We start from the raw sequence: 20,894 nt of genomic DNA, 5'->3' as shown, positions 1-20,894 counted from the left end.
GTGGACCCAGCAAAAACAACTTATGAGAGCAATAAAATGAGATCTCTGAAATTTAAGAAGCATATTTCATATTACAAGGGTCAGATACACTGCTCCCCTTGATTCTAGACAGAACTCTGTTTTCCAGATGAAATTAAAGTATTCTGCAAAGGGCAAATTTCTCCAAACAATAACAGACAACTGCAAATTTTCCCATACATGGTTACAGTGAAAACAAGCCTTCTGCAGTGGGAAAGTGTTGAGACTTCCTCTTCTAATATTATCAGATCAACACAATTCTGAATTTCTCTGTTTACTGCTCAAACGTTCAGCACTCAGTTTGGCCCCATCCACTGAACAAGCTGAACATTTAAGACAGGAAAATAAACATACTTGCCAAGCTTAAAGAAAAATTCATCCAATACCACAGGATGTCCAAACACAAGGGGATAGTAAGAAAGTAATAAGCATGCACTGCAGAAAACCTCCATACAGATCAACTAATAATGTGAGCACAAATTTTCACAAATAATTCATAGGTTCATAGGTAGGTATTAGGCTATTGGCCCTAGGGCCTATACAAGCCTAGCCAAAAAGGTACCATGGCTTTTGCCACTCAAGAAAATTATTTTCCTGTGCCCCTGTCAAGCAGAACCACAGAAGTGATCCCCGGGGTGAATTTCTTATTACCCATCCAATCATCAAGATTTTTCTTGAAGAGTGCTCATGAGGAGCTCTGTTTCACATAGATAGGTAGTCTGTTCCAGAGCATGGGAAGTCTCTGGGACAGGAATCTATCCCTCCAGCATGTTCTGTTTATTGTGGTGACAAGGTTTTGGTTCCTAGAGCGTATAGCTCGGAGGGATTGGGATTTCTTTAAGTGGAGCATGTCCAACAGCTCTAGGTTTGCCATTGCTTTGTATGTTAGGCAGAGATCACCTCTGAGTAGGCGATATGCGACAGAGTAAAGCTGGAGTTTTTTGAGTCGGTCTGCATAGGGCATCTGTTTGAGGCCAGTAATCCTCTTTGTGAGGTATTTCTGCAGCCTTTTCAGTTGATGTAGATGTTGTTGTGGCATTCTGCATTGGTAACTGTTGGAAATTATATAAGCATGAAAAATTAGACTCTGAAAAGGCTGGAGCTGAAGGATGGCCTAAAGGTAATACATAAGATTACAAGATTGTTGAAACACCACAGCACCAACTAAAGTTTAACTCTTTGAATAATGGGTTAAGCAATAATGCTTGGTTAAAGTACAAACAATTGTGGTCAAGTGGGCATAACACAAAAGTGTGTGATAGAGACATTTAAGAAGCAAACAATGAAAACAGCCATGATCAAGGAGGACAGAACATCTGGAAGCAACATTTTCTAATGGAAAGTTTGTTGTCCGAAGGAAAAAAAAACATAAAGCAGTTAGCAATTCACTTAAAAAGTTTTATTAGCAACAGTAAGCTTCCTTTCTTGTTCTCTTGTATCAAGGCAACAAGCTGTTGTTTAGGTCTTCAGTTTGAGTATTTGTAAAGCCATTTGTTTTGTGGAAGTATAGAAGATCAATGAAGGTTACAAAGAATGCTGGACAAAGCTCACCTCACAGGAGTCTGTTAGAGCTTTGATCATGTCTTAGTAGATGACAGTCTTCAACACACTAATTATTTTAGTTAGGAAGCTCCTAAGTCTTTCAACCTGTGTGATATGTTTTAAAAGATATACATAAAAGAAGCACTACATTCTATAAATGGACTGAACACAACAGAATGTAGAGGAGTAACAACGTTTTTTAACATGGATGAAACATTTCTATTTATTAAGTGGGCTAGATAAAAGAATGAGGTGAAGAGGCAGCTGCACTGGGTGCAAGCTGTTAGGGGCATGATTGGCAGGTGCAGATGGGACACCAGTGTGGTACTGGCATTCATTTTTGAGGGTAGCCAGGCTAGGCAATTGCCAAGAGCACCAGAGAAGCTAGCTAAAGCTACACTTCTTTGCATTTCACTTAAGCCCATTTCTAATATACCACTGATTTGTATGGGTAAGTTCTTGCTGAAGCACCATGTAACTGGATGCTGAGCAAATGACAATACCCAGCTTCCAGTCATCTGCAAATTCAGTTAGCCATACGCATGCATTGTCAAACGCATGAAGGTCTCTCTATACTCTGGATTCCATATCTATCAAGAAAACGGGGAAGAACTGACTAGTTTAAGAAAAATTTTGGTATCACTTTTGGAAGAAATATGGGTTCATCCTAAAGGAGGCACTCTTGTGAAATGACCAAACAGGGTTCTTGACAAACAAGGGCTTGAAGCTAGGAGTTCCTAAGAGCAGAGATGAATACGAGAGTCACTGAACTCGCCAATTTAAATGGAAAATGGAGAAAATGATAGCGATGAAGTTTAAGTTTTAAGAAGCACAGGGGTTCTTCAAAGAAGGGTGAATATGTAGAACCATTTTTAAGGATTTGCTTAACCACAGTCCTGTCCTTCTACAAGCTTATGATCTGAAGATGCCAGAGACATATGCCTTGACTATATCAGAAATGAGACCCAAGTTGTACATTTGCTGGAGTCAGGTCAAGACTATCTGCAAGCTAAATATCTGAGGCAACATAGACCACCTTCTCTGTCAAAACAGAACCATCTCCCATTAGTCAAAGACACCTGACAAGTGAAAGGTTTCCTAGTTGCTACAATCATTTGGAAGCCTCCAAATGAAAGACATGGTAAGAGCAAGGGATCTAATTGAAAATCCAAGCCATAAAGTACATCTGACAGCCTGAATCTATAACCTTCTTAGCCAAGAAGGGGTTGCAATTCATTGTCCAGTTACCCACTTAATCTATTCTAGAGTCACAGGGGATATGATTTTTTTTCTCTCTTAAATTTCATACTATATGCAGAACAATGTAGAATGCATCTTCTTGCTCTTCTTCTTGTTTTAGTAGGCCAAGGGTAAGTTGATGGTACTGAGTTCTATTTCCAGACAGGAAAGAGATCTTACTGTCGTGTGCCCCACTGGGTCCCAGGGCAGACTCTCTCTCTCTCTTTCCCAATCCTAAATCACATAGGTCATTGGAAGATGAATAAGTATTTATATACAAATGCACATACACTGGTGCTGTGGTAGCGTTGTCGCCTCACAGTAAGATGCTGTCCGGTTCGATTCTCAGCTAGAGCATCTTCTGCGTGGAGACATGCATGAATGAGCATACCTTCATTGAAGGTTGTGCATCAGGGCTAGTAACTCGGCACGTAAAAATCAACTACCAATCATTAGTGGACCGGAGTTCCACTGTGGCGACCCCTAACAGGGAAAAGCCGAAAGACACAACACAACAACATACAAATGCACATACATTACATATAAAATCATACACAATTTATGCGTGTGTGTATGTATGTATGTATATATATATATATATATATATATATATATATATATATATATATATATATATATATATATATATATATATATATCTATATAGACATACACACGCATATATATATATATATATATATATATATATATATATATATACATATATATACACACGGACACACACACACACACATATATATATATATATATATATATATATATATGGGCACACACACATACAAATACATGCAAATATACATATGTAGACATATGAAAGAGAAACAGAAAGCAACGTTTATTAATCAAACTAGAAAATGAAGATGTATAGAAAGAAAGAAAAGAGAAAAAAGCCAGAAGAAGAAACTGGCTAGAAGTGTAGTGATAAAGAAAACAGATTTTCTAAATTTGCACAGGAAAGGATACCAAAATAGCTGCACAGGTAGAGACGGTATTGGTTAAAAGAAACAGCAACTTCTCCAAAATTGACAGTGGTATGTAAGTAATTGCCATCATCATCATGAATCCTTTTTTTTCATTTTCTGTATGGGTAGGGGTGTCACGTCAAGCATCACCACATCACTCAATTCACTGCCAGTCTCCTACCTTCTTTAGCAGTAATGCATGACTGTAGCAGGTCTTCTTTCACACTATCCATACCCCTTGTGACTGAATGCCTTCATTTTCTCTTGCTTTTTTCCTTTCTCTCCCAAATATTTGACCAAATCATCTTCTGCTTTCTTGCACGTGAGTGAACCACCTTCTCTGCAATTGGTACAACTGGGGCTACTTTGATTTCTACTCTGATATCCTCATTTCATCTGTCCCACAGTGTGCATCCTACCACCCATACCACTATTTCCAGAGCCTCTGCCTTCAATGACAGTGGTATGCAAACTTTATTGGTATGTACGAGAGATGATGCATCCAAGATCTGGATAGAAACCAGTTGTTCTATTTAATGAGGTGGGAAGAAAAATTGCACATTTCTGGCACGACTCTTTACGATAATCTTTAGGATAAGCCCATGAAGATGGTTCTCTGCAACAGGGTGAACCTGAATAAATTGGCTTTGATAGGAATATTCTGAAGGTAGCCAGGGCTGTTGTAGAGTTGATCCTATAAAATTCCTTTTGTGAGGAACCACCTGTGACCAAAGAGGAGGCAAAACACCAAGGATTTTGAAAGATCTTCCATAGTATTTGCAAGCCTCTATCTCCTATCAACTGAACAGGTTTACAGTAGAATGAAAAGGGAGAGTTTTAAACACCCTCCACTGCTGAAAAGGAATTGCCCTCTTTCTGGAAAGCAAAAATCTTCTTCATATTCACCAAAGCATCAGCTCCATCAACTTAACCTTTATTATATTCTGTTTCATATCCCATTAAATACTTCCTGCAGTTCTACCAGAGTTTATATAGCTGCTTTGCAAGATGATAATGTTTGTGATTTGTGTCACTTAATGTATAATGATGTCTATAGAAGCTTTATCTGTAATCATCTCTGAATATGCTAGATCATCATTAGAAATACTTAAGTTATATGTGACTGCTTTTACTTTTCAGTATACTGAAAATTATGTTGTTTCTTTATTCAAGGCAATGTCTGAAAAAGGCTCATCTTGGATTAGTGCACCGTTGCCGGTAAATAAATTCAAATAAACTAAGTAGTTCATTAGTAATTTCCTGTTATGGCTACCCAGAGAGGATCACAGTCTTAAAGGGCATATCAAAGTGCCCTGGAGAGGTTTGCAAAAAAGTTGGGAGCCAAAGCTAAACAGCACTGCATGTGTATGTGCAAGATGTTGCATACCTAGCTGTTCATCTGCAGCATTATGTTTACAGCATGCTCCAAGAAATTCCCCACTGAGGATGCAGTATTCAACAGATTTTTGCTTATCCAAGACAGAAACAGTACAAAAGCTTTCCAAGGCTTGCTTGATCACCGATTACTAAAATTGTGACATACAGAACAGGCCAGTTCAAGAAACACAAGTTAAGAATGGCAGGTGATTAAATCCTCTTGCAAAACCTGTCTATCACCTTGTGAATCTTACCTGAGATCAGAATGGTAAATGTTAGTGTCTAAGAAATGTATGTTGGGCTTTGGATACAATGGAGAAAACAAACATAACATGCATTGGTAAAAGGGCAGCATACGCAGGAAGTGGCTTAGAAAGGTGGTTCACTTCATTACTGAAGGACCCGGTGTTATTTTCATAGCAGAGATGAATAAAACCCTGAATACAACCCCATGTTCCAGGTTTGATTAGTGGTCAGGGTGCTGAAAGAACTGAAATGGAGAGACAGAAGAGTGACAAGGCAGTGTCAAACCACAACTCTCATGGGGGAGGGTGATGTGTGTTCACCCAGGGTGCACCCTCAGTCATGGAATACCCGACAGAAACAAGATATCAAAGAGAATCACTTATTTCTAAGGGAGGGTCCTGGTCTCCTGAGGGATGCATTACTCACAGAAGCATACAACATGCTCTCAGAAAAGCCCACTGCAGTCCCATCCTTGTATGAAAGCAAGCATAAACACAGGTAAAAGATTAAGGTTAAAGGAGGAAAACCTTTAGTCCCACATGGTTGACAGCCCCTGTCTTGACCCTCACCATGAGAGAAATAAAAGAGTCACAGGGAAATGAGTGGACCACATTAAGCAACTTTGGGAAGGAGTGATAGCCAGAAGGGATAGAAGCAAAAAAAAAATCCCTGTCCAATTCCTTCCAAGCAGCAAAATGAGTATCTTTAATCACTAGCACCAAGGCCACTATAACACAGAGTTCCTGTTCCTTCTTTCACGTACTTCTACAGATAAGGAAAGGGAAGAGAATGTTACCCTCTGGGTGATTTCGGGAAACTGAGAGCCCTTTCCAAAGAAAGGGACATAAGGAGGTGACCTATTAGATAAGGAGGAGGAGGATTCATTATTCCTGTACATTTTCAGCACAGTGACATCTGTCTTCTCAGATTCAGCCACTTGACATGTGGCTTTCCATGACTTGAGTGATACAGCTAAATGATTCTGAGTATGATTTAGTGCTGTCCAATTTTGTGGAGACTTTAGTAAGTGACCGATGAGTTCAGATAGCATAACAAAGTCATTACAAAGAAGAAGAAGAATGTCTCTATGTCCTCAAGATGCAGTGAGCCTACAGCTGATCATATCTGCAGTAATAAGGGAGTAGTCCTTGCCAGGGGATGGTTCCCACTAAGTTTTGATACTGTGACCTAACACACTTATGAACCCTTTCTTTCATTCAAAAGTCTTTTTGATTTTCTCAACTACCAAGAGGTAGCACAGCGGCCAAAGTGATGCTGGTTTAGCATTCAACTATGAGATATGCACACATTGCCATATGACAAGCCTGCATGTGGCCCACCACTGGCACCAGATGGCCTACAGATTGATGTAATTTTGCACCTCTTTGGCCATCTTCCATCCAACATGGTTTGGAAACTTTCCTACAGAAGGACAGCTAAAGGTCCAGGGTCAGGCAATGAAGGACATGCAAGAAGCATTTCATCCTTGCCAGTCAACAAACCTTAGTCTATGAGGAGGCAAAAAGTAATGATTAAAGTCCACATTTAGAGCTACAGACATGTCTACAGAAGCTGAGACTCCGATCCTCACATGATTTTGATGTATCATCTTGCTCCTGTACATAAGGTGGGTCTTGCTAAATTCTTTAGTCTCACAAGCGTATGCAAGATATCATTTCCTAGGAACCATGATGTGCAAAGTCTTTTCCTATTGTCAGAAACTGCTATGAAATACACACTATTTACTTCATTGTTCAGGTCAATAATGATAGGATTCAGCATTAGTTCCAGCAAACAGATAACTTTTATTACAAACAACATGGTGGCTCAAACAATGTTAACACATCAGCAAACAACATGGTGGCTCAATGTTAACACTTCAGCATCTCACACCCAACTGATTGCAGTTAAGCGTTTGCAATGCATTGTGGTTTAAGTTACTTTTGAAAAGGATTACATTGCACACTTGTAGTAAAAGGGTAATTAAAGGATATATATATATATATATTAAACAAACATTTTAGCATCTTCATACTACCTATCATTACATCTCTCCCCTTTACAAGAAAGATTCTGTTCTTCAAAATTATTAGGCATATGGACACAAACTTGCATCTTCCATTTAACACACTGGACTGAACCTACAAAAGCACAACAGCATTGAATATGAACAATACAGGAATATACCAAATTGTACGAAAAGCACAGTTGATATTGCATAACTGTCCTAGTCATGTGAGTGATATTTCTGGAGATACAAATAACTCTTCTTTTCCTAAAAACAAGAGGATTATTGAGCTGAAGCAAGAATGGGAACCTGCACAAGGAATGCTTTAAGACATTTTATTATGACATGCATTAGAACTTTTAAATCATTCCCTCCAATTGAGCACTTTTGAGTTTGTACTCTAACTTTCAATGTGTGTAGCCTGAACCTTTTAAAAAATGACGCTACTGCCTCACACTTCAAACAAATGATGATATCTATAGAACCATACGTCTTTCTATAAAACTGCAAATAGCAAACTATTCAACAAAAAGTCATTTTTACAAAGGTTGCATTCTTTCATCTCTAGATGTTAAACTTGATTGTATAAGCTCCAATAAACACATACATATTAATTTTGTAATGTTGAATAAAGTTATGATACCTCTAAAACCACTCAATCAACACACATACTGCAGGCAGCATTTTCTTCATAAAGTTATGAGGTTTCAAGTGAGACTAACCAGTTTTGTCTGTGTCATTTGACTTTTGAGATAGTTAAAGCAACATTATCACAATACAAATAAATAGTATGCAAATTATATTCAGTACAGCCACCAGCAAAATACAGTCAACAGGAGCAGGAACAGTCAAATGTGTTGGTTGGGCAGTACACAATCTGTCACTCTCATTAGTGAAACTCAGGCTTTCACCATTGTCTCAAATATTCTGTTGAGAAAGATCTGTCTCTGGAACTGAAACAGATTTCCAGATATCCTTCTGGTTATTCTTGGCTCAGACTGGTTTGGTTAGCTTTCTAAAACTCTGTACCCAGGATAAAACTCATCAGAAATTAGTTGGATATTTCTAGCAGGATCTATGGTATCGTCTTTAATTTGTACCATGTAGGAAGGAGGTTCAGTGATCTTCTGCATTGTTACACCTACATGTTCCTCCTTTTCTTCCCCTCAGACTTTAAGCAGACTATTTGACCTGGTTGCTGGATGAGTAGTGGTTCAATTGTGAAACTTTTTGTAAGAGGTTTCAGTTTCTTGGTCACTACATTTGACTGCAACCTTAAGTTTTAACTTCGTTATTGGCATGTTAGTCTGCAGGTCTTTAAGCATTAGATATGAAGAACTTAACTCCGGTGGAACTATGTGGAGTAGTTTGATATGCCATAAAAGCTTTATGAGTATCTGTCTGTTTCAGTACTTTTTTGACTATCTATACTGCTCTGTCAGCTTCACCAGCTGAGTGCAAGTGAAATAACAGACAGACAAAAACTTTTGGAATTCACAGGACATACACTGTGTGTCAATGTCAGTAACTAGTTCTATAGGATTACAATAACTTGAGAACATAGCCTTGAATCTGGATATTATCTGTTGGCTAGTCGTGGTTAATACATTAATTACTTTGATGCCACAGCTTACTGCAATAAGGCAGTTTTTGCCTTCAAACTCACACAAGTTAGCAGCTATCTTTTGCTAAGAACCCTTCACTAAAGGGGTTGGCATTAGTGGCTCATATCTCTGCCATGGTTTATGCACAATAAAGAACTCCTACTTTGATGCAAAGTTAACAATGCCCTGGTTGATGTTTGGCCTCCACATTGACATTGTGGATTTTTCTCAGCATTTACTGAAACCTTGATGACAACATATTAGATGTAACACTTTCTGCTTGTTGAACTGGGGGATGATTAGTCTGTCTTGATACAAGTCATCATGCTCTGATAACTACACTCTAACTGTGTAATACTTTTGCATAAGTAGCTTTTGTTTGTGTGTCTAATAGTCTGACCATCCATTACATGCAGGCATGCTGGACAACAGCTTGCAATTTTGTATCATTTTCAGTAGCTTGTTTAAACTCATATAGTCTTTTAATGGTTATAGGTCTTGTCATCACTGTGCTTTGTAGATAAGCTTCAATGTTATCTTTGGTATTTCCTAATCATTGGTTGCATATAGGAATTTTGGATAATACATCTGCAACAAGTAGTTATTTTCCAGGCACATGTATTGGCATTGAATTTTTAAGTTAATTAACAGTATCGACTCCTTGGTGACACTATGTCAGGCACATATGAACTGATCAGTGGAACTAGGGTCATGTGATTAGTCTGAACATGGAAACTCTCAAGCCTTCGTAGGTGTATGGAGAATTCTTCAAATGCTTACATATGTGCAAAGCACCCATTTTAGATTAGTGAACATCTCTTTTCAGCATCTGTTAACATTCGGGAGCAAAAGGCAACAGGATGTAACATTTGTTTATCTGTGTGGAGTAAACCTACACCTAGGCCATAGCTATTAGCACTCATCATAGTTCACTAGCTTTGGAGCCGTTGTAAACATTTCTTTAATTTTGTCAAATGCGAAAGGATAATGGTACATTTTTTTATCAAATCTGTTAAAGTATGAAGCACTGAGAAAAGATCAGGTACAAACTTGCGCAACTAATTAATCATGCCCAGGGCTTGTCTAAACTCTATCACAAAAGATGGATTCTACAACTTATTGCTCAGATTTTGCTTGCATCTAGTTTGGCACCACTAGCACTCATATGGTACCAACAATACAGAAGCTCTGTTTTACCAAAGCAGCATCTGTCTTGGTTTAGCTTTAGAACTGAATTTTTATAGTCTACAAAACTGCCTCTTACCTCAAATTATGTGATTCTTTGTCTGAACCACATACTAGGATGGCATCCATAATAACAACATTACATGCATCCAGACCCTCAAGTTAATCAGTCAATTTACACTGAAATATTTCTCGTTCTGAGGTGATATCAAATGGCAGCCTTTTAACACAGAATCTTCCCATAAATGCAATGAAAATTGTCAGCTTTTGACTTTTTCCTAAATGCATTTGCTAAAATTCACTGGCAGCATCTAGTGTTGGAATCTCATCTAATGCAGATAGTAGAACCCTCCTCTCACAACTGTATAACAGATTTTTTTTAAATCTACATATATTCTAACTTCACCATTCTTTTTAAGCACTAGAACCTGGAGCACACCATTGATTCTGGTCAATTACACTCACAAAGTCAAGGCTTTGCATTAATTTAAGCTCTACTACTCTGGACGGGAAATGAAATGGCACTCTCCTAGAGGATGATCAAGACATACAGAACAGCATTTGGTTTTAGCTTAAACTGTAATAGCTGACAGTGAAGCAGGTCATCTTCACCAAACACATCTACCTTGACTTCACACATCCAGGCAATTAAACCCATTTCACATGCCACCACTCTGCTAAGCAGATTATTTCTGTATGAACCATCCAGCACATAAACATGGAACTCACATTTGTCTCAAACATGGCTAAAAATCTATTAATGCACTTGAGTTAGCCTGTAGAGCTAAGAATTTCAGCTTCAACTTCATATAATTGAGGATGTTTCAAGGAACTTCTGTATGTAGCATGAGATATCACAGTAACAAAAGCCCCTGTATCAATCTTGAAACTCATAGGAGTTCCACATATAAGAATTTAACTTGCAAGTCTGCTTCTGCATTAGCCACAGCAGTAGTAACTGTACCAAAGAAAAATACTTTCTGCCCATTACTTTTAGTTTCATTCACATTATCAGAGGCATCCCCTTTAATTTGCTTTGGTTTACAAACATCATCAAAATGGCTAAATCCCTTACATCTCTAACACCTTTAGCCAAATGCAGCTGAGTCATTAAGGAAACTGTTACATCTCAAGCATTTGCTTGACTCTCACGCTGCTTCTTGAACATTCATTTAATATGACCATAACACAATTATATTTTACCACACACATATCATTTGATGTGTTTACATTAGCATTTTAATACGTACACCTCTATTTGTTCAACTTTTGTTTTGGCCATTAAAGCCACAATTGTCTGCCCAGTTCACATAATTGATTACAAAGGCTTCAACACATTCGCCATTTGCTTGTACATATCTGTAAAAACATTCTCTTTCGTGTACTACATTCCCTTTTGGCACAAAATGTTCATTATTGACTCATATGTAACACTCATCTTCTGTAAATGCAAATGAATTGTATATAGCCTTGACCTCTTGGCCAATGACATAAAAAAAACATTTACCAAGATTTCTTCTTCAGTTTTGTTGCCACATGAAACTGTGCCAGCCAAAGAGTTTCAATAAGTCAAACTACTCCAGTGGGTTAAATTTCAACATGGCAGAAGAAATTTGGTATTTCTGAGGTAAATGGTTTAAATTTGGTTAAACAAGGACTTTGTGGGGTAAGACAATGCTTTTCAGTTAATAAATTTGACAAGTATTTTGGAACACTCAAGGTGGAGTGGCAGTGTGAAGGTGATTTTCAGTTTTCATTCACTGATGAGATCCTAAGAGTTCTTGCAGCAGTTAAGGAGTTACGCTCTATTTACTTTGGTGGTAAAGTCAGCACTGTCAGGGTGTTTCAGCAAACAAATAACATAGATAATAAACAACATACCACATCAGCATGAACAAAGTTAACCTTTCAGCAACTTACACCCAACTGACTATAGTTCACTATTTGTGATACAAATTACTTCTTGAAAGGGCTACACCACACTATTGTATGAAAAAGGGCAATTATAGTATATACACGTACACAATTATATGCAAGTATTTTAGCAGCTTTACACTAATTCACTAATTAGCATTCCAAAGGTAAAGGAATAAAACTGCATATTCTGATTCAAATCAGTACAAATCATAACATTTTACAAAATAGATAGGATTATAAAGGGTGCAATAAAATGATCATACCTTTATACTAAGGGTGACAGAAATAGAAGAGGAGGAGGAGGTGTTGGAAGGAGACAGAATGTACAAACAACGTCACACCATAGCACAGAAACAGACAAAGCTACTCAGACTATGGCCAGGTTTTCCTACTCTGTAATGTAAGGAATCTAGATAAGAAGGGGAAGCCACAAGTAGTGATGTGGGAGGGAAGGTGAACATTGCTGACATCAAAGAAGCATGAGCCAGTGAGAAGAGATGATATGATATGAGGGTGGCATGGATACAGGTTTTTCAGAAATGACAGAGAAGGGCCTTGGGAGGTGAAGTGAGCTACATAAAGGAGGGCATCAGATGTGAGCTGGTGGACTGGTACAGTGCATCATTCATTCTCAAGACACAACAAAAAAGAATAAAAGACTGGAGAAGAGAATAAAGGAGTGGGGTAAAATGAAGATGACAGCACTCAGTGGGATATGAATTTGCCAAAAGGACTCTGGGACATTCTGAGCTCCAATGCAGAGACAGTGAGAAAGCTGATTTTAAGGCTTGGACCACAAGGTGCTCAGCTAAACAGTTTAGGACTAAGCCAGAAATAGACAAAGTTCAGCATATTGTCTGAACCAATGCAATGCATATCATGGATATACAGATCATGGCACCATTATTCAACATTGATCATGAAACACAGCAGTTTACAATAGGGAGGAGATTAAGGAGAATGGTAAAGAATAAAAAAAACAAAAAAGATGGCAAGGGAATTTAGAATACTGGATTATACTGTCCTAGAAAGGTGGTCAAGGATGAGTTAGGAGACTGAGAACAACACAAGTAAACAAATTAAGGGAATGCATCAGTGATGGAGTATTCAGGGCTATGGACAAGGGTGTGCAGAAGAGGCAAGAAATCAAAAAAACAGAAGAAAGCCAAAATAGGGCAAAGGAGAGGGCCTACAAGAGATGGAAAGGAGAGGATGGGAATGTGGTGTTGACACAGTATAAGGAGCTTAACAAAAAGTAAAAGGCAACAAAGATGGCAAGGGTAGTGAAGGCTACAGCTGTAAGACAGTAGGTAGAAGGGATCAAGAAGGAAAACAATGTTTCAGTAGGTAGATGGCAGAAAAAAAGTGGAGGGAGGGACAGAACTGTTTAGACTAACAAAAGATGGGAGGAGATCACAGATGGCTGACAAAAAGCAGAGGTAATGAATAAATACTCTGCTTCAGTATCCACTTAGAAAAGCAAGGAGGGGGTACCATGCCAGAAAGAAAGAAAGAATGATAACATGCTTAGACGGTTGGGGAAACACAGGATAGAGGGGCAGATTAGTCTTAGGTAATAAGTTAAATGGAGCCTTAGAAAAAGAGATCCATGGCACCAGCCAAAACTGCCCATCAGCCCCTCTTTACTTTATGTTTCTTTCACTTTGTCTTATCCTTCATCCCCCACCACCACCATTCAACACACCTTAACTGACAAACACATACTGTAATAAATGTGGAGAAATTAAATGAACTAAACTTGGAGTCAGTGGGCCACTAGACCCCCAGAAGCCATAGGGTTTTAGATGAACTAAAGTACATTTTAGAGATTTTCCTGGCCTTCTGATTCATTTCCCTCTGTCCTTTCAACACAAACTGGCTAAGACTACATAGTGGTATCTTTAAAGGAAATAATTGATTTAAGCCAAGAGTTTGAAGGCTACTAGGACCCAGAAGCCAAGGACTGCTAGATGCTCTTGGGTGCATTTTAGAGCTTTTTCCAACCACTTAATCCAGTGACAATAATCAAGACTAAGGAAAAAAATCAATCTTTTTTTTCTTTCAAGGAATAACTAAGTTGTGTGCAGAGTTTAATAGTCAAAGATAACAAAATATCATCTCCCAATAAACTCAGATGATAAATGTTACAAATTTACATATATCATATTGAGGAATACTACTTTCCTCCCTGCCAACCCCAAAGAAGATATCTTCTATGTACTCTTCCTTTGGTGTTGGATTGTGATGAATTTGAAAAGAACAAATGGCCACAGTGATATATTTTAACTTAGCATACATATATACATCCCTCCTCACTCCCACCGCCAAGACATCCACCATCTTAGTACCTCTACGACATCAGACTGGAATGAAAGTGAAAGAACAAATGGCCACAGTAATATAATTCAACTTGTTGCTGTCAGAAGGAACAAATGGCCACAGTAATATAATTCAACTTGTTGCCATCAGACCCACACACATATAAACACAGAATGTATTTTTACCCCACCTTCAAAAGACAGACAGCTGTATACATATCCAATGTCTATAAGGAAAATTAAAAAATAATGATCCCAGTAATACATTCCAACTTGTTGCTCCTACAGCATATACTCCACTACCCAAACCATAGCGATCTTCTGTGCAAATCTTTCAGCTATGATCTTGAGGAAAACCAAAGGAATAATAACCCACACTATCCTCAACCCAGCTTCCACTTGAGCTGCAGAAATCTTCTGTGCACATCTTTGAGTAGGGCCAGTTTTACTCTATGCAAGACCCAGAGCAGAGGTTGATGAAGACTTTCAGAATCCACTTATGCAACAAGGGGTGTGAGTGCTGCCAAAATCTCTGAGGGTCTAGGTATTCTTTTTTTGCATGTTGTGCCTTATTTTTGAAAGGAAATTACTTATTTCATCAATCCACAACCCCTTTTTTCATTTTTGTACATGGGGTTTGAGTATCATTTCAACAGTGATGATCATCTAGAGCCAATATTCACACTGCTGGAATTATTTATTAACTGTTCTTTACTTTACTGCTATGCATGTGTCTGTCAACAATGTGTAGGTCCACATACAAAAAAGCTGGTGACATTTTTCACACACACACACACACACACACACACACACACACACACACACACACACACACACACACACACAAATTCTCTCTCTCTCCATGCTTACTGAACAGCAAGTAAGAACTCCACTTCATCTATGGCAGTCTTTGGTATGTTGGAGGAAACCTGAACACTTGGTTAAAACCGTCTTAGACACAGGAGGATATGCAGATACAACACAGAAAGGAGCCACAACCATGATCTCAACCAACCAACCAACCACTGTGAGATGGAAAAGCTGCTTGCTTCACCTATGTGCCAGTGGCCAGATGCTTTCAGATACATCCTAACCAGACTACTGTAGAAAGTACAGTTGTGTAAGATGCACTTACCATAACAGCAGACCTTCAAATTCCTTACTGCAACAGTAACCTTTTGGCTATGTTGGTTGTTTCCTGCCCAGGAAACAACAACTGGCCAGCCACACAAACCCTTGGCTCCCTCCCACACCTTCATTCTGACTGCAGATTGGACAGCTCACAGGAGGGAAATCAGCTGCTGACTGGAAACAATCTTCTCCACTGGTTAACATAAGATTCCTAACAGAATGATTTCTTGCTTCCTTTAATACATGCAGAATGTAGTCATGAAAAAGGCACATAAACAGATTACAATTGAATCATCCAGGCAGTCAGATGAAGTTGTTTGAGAATGGAGTATATCAAACTCCCTTTGCCTTGTGTGAGTTGATCCAATTTATGAGAAAGCTTGTGGTAATTGCCTTTGGCCAACTCCATAAACCAATGCTGCCTGGGCCAAAAGGAAGTCAGTACAATAACTTTTTTGGAGAGTTCTTCTGAATCTTCAGAGTGACCCTACATATCAGTGAAACTGGAGTAAATGCATACAGGGACATTTCCTACTACATGAATGAAAATGCATCTATTTTCCAGGCCTGCCTGCAAGGAGTCCTGCTGCAGAATCTGCTTAACTGCCTCTTTTGAATGGAAGTAAATAGATCTATTTGAGGTGTTCCCACAACTGGATCCATTCCTGCAAGACCCCCCCTCATTCAATTGCCATTCATGAGGAGCTGCCCTGGTCTTGCTCAGCTTGTTTGCCACTACATTTTGCTCAGATGGTATTTAACATGCAGTACAGCTAACTACTCCCAAGCCATTATTGGCAGACTGCAGGACATGGTGCCCCCTCATCACCAATTTGTTTATCTAATACAGCACTGCAGCATTGTCTGCAATCACCTGTAAAGATCCCAAGGAACACAGATCATGAAGACCACAGGAGATTCTATTACATGTATCACAGCTAATATCTCTGACATTTATGTGCTTTGTTCTGTCTGAACTATCCCACAGACTTCACACCTGAACTGAGACATCTTATTGCCTCCACCAATTAAGTCCTTTCTTGATAAGCTAAAACTAGAATATGAAAATTCCAGGGGATGTGTTGAGTCAATGCGTCTTTTTTTAACCACTGAACTAGCAAGATGAATCATGAGAATCACAGAAGCCATGAAACCTTGAATCCCAAGACATTCCCTAGCTGAAGTCACAAACTGATTGGAAAAGATTATGAAACTTTCCAGATAAAAATTCACCTTTTCTTGTGTTAGGAATCCCTTTCAAAACATGTAGCTTAGAAAGCAGTCTAAAAGCACAATTCTGTGCAATGGAGTCAAGGTGGATTTCTGAACTATTATCTGGAGGTCCAGACTAGTAAGGAGTGAAGAACCTCATTTTAAGGTCTCCTGACATCCAGCAAAAGACCGTACAAACATCAGTAGGTTGTCTCAAAAAGGAAAAATGTGAATGCTTTGCAGTCCAATATAGGCTGTCCTTGGAGCTAGATATTTTGTAAACACACTAAGAGCTGTAGCTAACTCAAAACGTAATGCAGAGAAATGTTAATGTGGCTCAAACTCATAAAATGGTTGAGAAAGGACAGATCTAGAACTGGTCTCCAGGAAAGCTTGTTCTTCAAAACCAGAAATATTCTGGAGTAGAAGCCTTGCTCCCTTTGGTCTTAAAGGCACTGGTAGTATGACGTCTAGGGTAAGAATGTTTTGAAGAAAATCCGGGGAAAAAAAAACTCTGTTTGGCTTGGCGTGTATGGAGAAATTCCCCTGAAAGGAGGTAAGTGTATTCAGTGCTAAATGTAATCCTTCTGAAACAGTATTAGTACCAGGAGCCCAAATCAATCCGCTGCCAAAGGGAAATAACAGCCAGTCTATGGAACAGATTTAAGAGATGCAGGGACAGGAGGAAAAGGAATGATGGCATAGTCATTCTGACGGTGTAGTCTGCACCCCTCCCCACTTATGAAAGGATCCATGTTTTTATTGTTCCCCTCCTGCCATATCTTTTTTATTCCTTGTTTGCCAGAAGAAGGCAAGGATTGATTATTTTGTCTTAAAAAAGGCAAACAGTTTGTAAGATTTATAATATGAGGTTTTCAAACTCTAAGTAACTCCCTGAATTAATTTCCCCCTGTCATCAGCTGTTTGATAACATGAGTAGCAGCTGGACTAAACAAACCTCAGACTTCACCTCATCAGAAAACTTTTGAGTAAGTACCCAGGTATATCTTCTCAAAACAGATGCAGTAATATTGGCTCTAGACACAGTATCTGCACAATCATACATATCTTCAAAGCAAGTTTTGTCACCTGAGACAGGTTAGAAATTGCAGGATTCAGACAGGACCATCCTTCTAAAGAAAGTGTGGCAGAACAATTCCACAAACTGTCAACACCTGACAAAATAAACTGGAAGAAGGTAATTCTCTTACAAAATCTGTATAATGCCTTACCTTCCAGTCTGCCGAGGAAAGGTTGGTATTAATAAGTGTTCCAACTTTTTAAGGACTGTAGGCAGAGGGTCAGAGGTAATGCAGGCAACATTTAACACATCCTCCAAGGATGGCATAACAGGAGGAATGGCTGTAGCACGAGATAAATCCATTTGCAGCATATCACAATATCTCCTCACTTTACGGGGAATATGTACTTGTTCCCAGAGAAAGGCATCATTCATCTTAGAAAAAGAAATCTCTTCTAGTGGAGCTGGACAGGACAAACGTTTCCCTAAAACAGCCTTGTGTACTTGGGAATCAGACAATGAAAAAACCTTGTCTTTGTCTATGTTAGACTCTTCTGACATATTTTCTTCAGGAATACATTTACCTAGTTAGTCTTCCAATATGGATTTCTGTTCTCCAGTACAAAAAGCTTACAATAAACTCCTAGCTAAAGTAAGAAAATAATCCTTATGAACAGACAAAATGTCTATGGATAAGCAATGTGTGATCTTGTGTTTATTTTTTTCTGAGGATATTCCTGGAAGGAACTGAATGAGAGATGGCACTTCATCCTGGGGAAGAGGTCTCTTTTCCTGGGCCTCTCCAAGAAGAACCTCCTTGTGAAACTCACAGACCCATAGAAGATGGTTCTCCCCTGCCTGAACTAGACACTGGAACAGTTGTAGAGGACGTGGCTACCCCCTGGTCCATGGTGGTGAAAGGGAATACACCAGAGGAATTCAGAGAAATCAGTGAATGGTCTGAGTAACAACAAATGGACACTTCAGAATCACTCACCAGAGGCTGAGGCAATGTAGGCAAAGGTTTCTATTTTGGGTTTTTTTTTTTCTTTTAGGTACAGCAAGTATAATAGAAGAAATAGAAGGGATGGTATAAGAATCCATAGTGCAGCCAAGGAAGAAGCCTGATTGTCAGTAAACATTGTTGGTAAGAATTGGTTATAAGATAAATTCTCAACTAAGTGTTCACAACCAGCATACACACACACACACACTTACACTTGCACTTCCCCAAGCAGTTTCTCAACATTCATGAGTAAAAGCCCTGTCAGAACTATTAAGCCTCTTTCACAGAAACAGCATGTAAACAAGCACAAAACATAAAATACATTTTTTAATGCTTAAATGTAATACCTTTAATCAAACAATCTCAAGCAGTAAAATAATGAAGGAAGTGTACACAAGCATCAAAACACTCGAATAGTGTTTAAAGTACATAAAAACAGCTCCCAATGTTTATATCTTTACATTTCAGTTAAAATGTCTCAAATGCAGTACATTTATCTCACAAAACGGTCCCAGTATTCAATAATAAGCCTAGTTCTAAACTATCAGTTTCTGACAAGAAAATTCTGATATTAATAAAATTGTTGGTATTACACAGAAAAAAAAATGCTTCAAACGTATTTACAAAGACAATATTTTCTGTGTGGAAGGGCTCCTCTGTGGGGACTTGTATGCCAGAAATTAAGCCTGTAGCCATTTGCTTCTCCTTCAGGAGACAAGAAAGTACCTAAGATTTCTTCACTCTGACTGCTCAATTCCCTCCTCTGGTCTGTCCAAAGAGTAGTCAGAGTAAAGGTGTGAGAGGGAGCCAGAGGTTTGTGAATCTAGCCAGTTGTTGTTTCCTGGACAGGAACCAACCTATATAGCCAAAGTCTACTGCAGCAGTGAAAATGACAAACACTGTCATTTATTCAGTATAATGCTGACGTCTGACTTTGACAGAAACTGAAGGAAATTATGACCAATGCATTACTCTTTTAAGCACACTGCAACACCCTGTTCCCCAAAATAAATAAATACACACACACACAAAAACATAACTCATTGCTTTACAATGGACCTCAAATACAGTATATTGTTCAATGCTCATCCTGCCAAGAAAGACCAGTGAAAATTTAACAGTGATCAAACAGCAGAAGCAAGTCATTTTTATCTACAGACAGTCTCCATACCTATCAATTACAGCCACGTTAACTGGGTACACCTCAGATGTCTTTGATTTAAAAAAAATGGGCACAGTAACATATTCCAACTTGCTTTACAGAAATGCATACCAATCCTGAAAAAAATATTAATGACAATTTAACTTGATAATGACAGCAGGATCAGTCATTTTCATCCACAGACAGCCAATGCACACAGTAATTATAGCCAGTATGTTCACTGTGTATATCTCAGATGCCTGAATGAAATAATAAACATATTAAACTAATAAGGCCATAGTAACAAGATTTCAAGTTTGTTTCAAACACTCAGTATCCACAATAAACTATTCCAATTTACTACACATAAATACACATAAATGCACACTAGTCTTACAAATACAGACTGTTTAAACTGAGCAAACAAAAGTGTCAAATCACTTTTATCCACAGACAGCCCCCTCAACCTAGAATTTGTAGCCACATTGTAGACATTATGCAACCATATTCTAACTTATTTCACCTTAATGCAAACTAGTCTTCCCAAGCCAGACTGGGTGTTTCAACTGGGAAAAAGACAAAAAAGATTCCATTATTATCATTATTATATTATTACTCAGAAAAAAAACAAAAATAAAATCAAAACCACCATCTGGTTTGTGGGAATGAAGTTTATTCAATGTGCAGCACTTCAGCATCAATATACCTTCAAGGACTCAAAAGAACACATAAAAAATCCCCCTATATAATACATCATTCACAAATGCCAATCAATTAAACAAATTATCAAATGATGACATCATTAAAAGTCTCCAATTAAACTAATTAAGCTAAAAAGACACAGTCTTTTGAATTTCAAAATTAATTATCCCACCTATTTAAGCAAAAGTTTCTACAAGTTTAAACCACTTCCTTGATTCATATGAACTTGTTCTGAACTATATGC

At 38.3% G+C, this 20,894-nt stretch overlaps 1 protein-coding gene across 1 annotated transcript in view; it reads right to left on the bottom strand.

Moving 5' to 3' along the window:
* EFCAB7 (EF-hand calcium binding domain 7) overlaps positions 1 to 20,894 on the bottom strand; it is a 1,599,470-nt gene that overhangs the window by 872,307 nt on the left and 706,269 nt on the right. The gene's annotated exons all lie outside the window — the stretch shown is intronic.

The sequence above is a fragment of the Protopterus annectens genome, chromosome 10.part0 (genome assembly GCF_019279795.1).
Source record: "Protopterus annectens isolate FY-2018-M chromosome 10.part0, PAN1.0, whole genome shotgun sequence".
Taxonomy (NCBI): domain Eukaryota; kingdom Metazoa; phylum Chordata; order Ceratodontiformes; family Protopteridae; genus Protopterus; species Protopterus annectens.
Note: the sequence above shows the minus strand (reverse complement) of the source record. Positions and strands in the feature narration are given on the sequence as shown.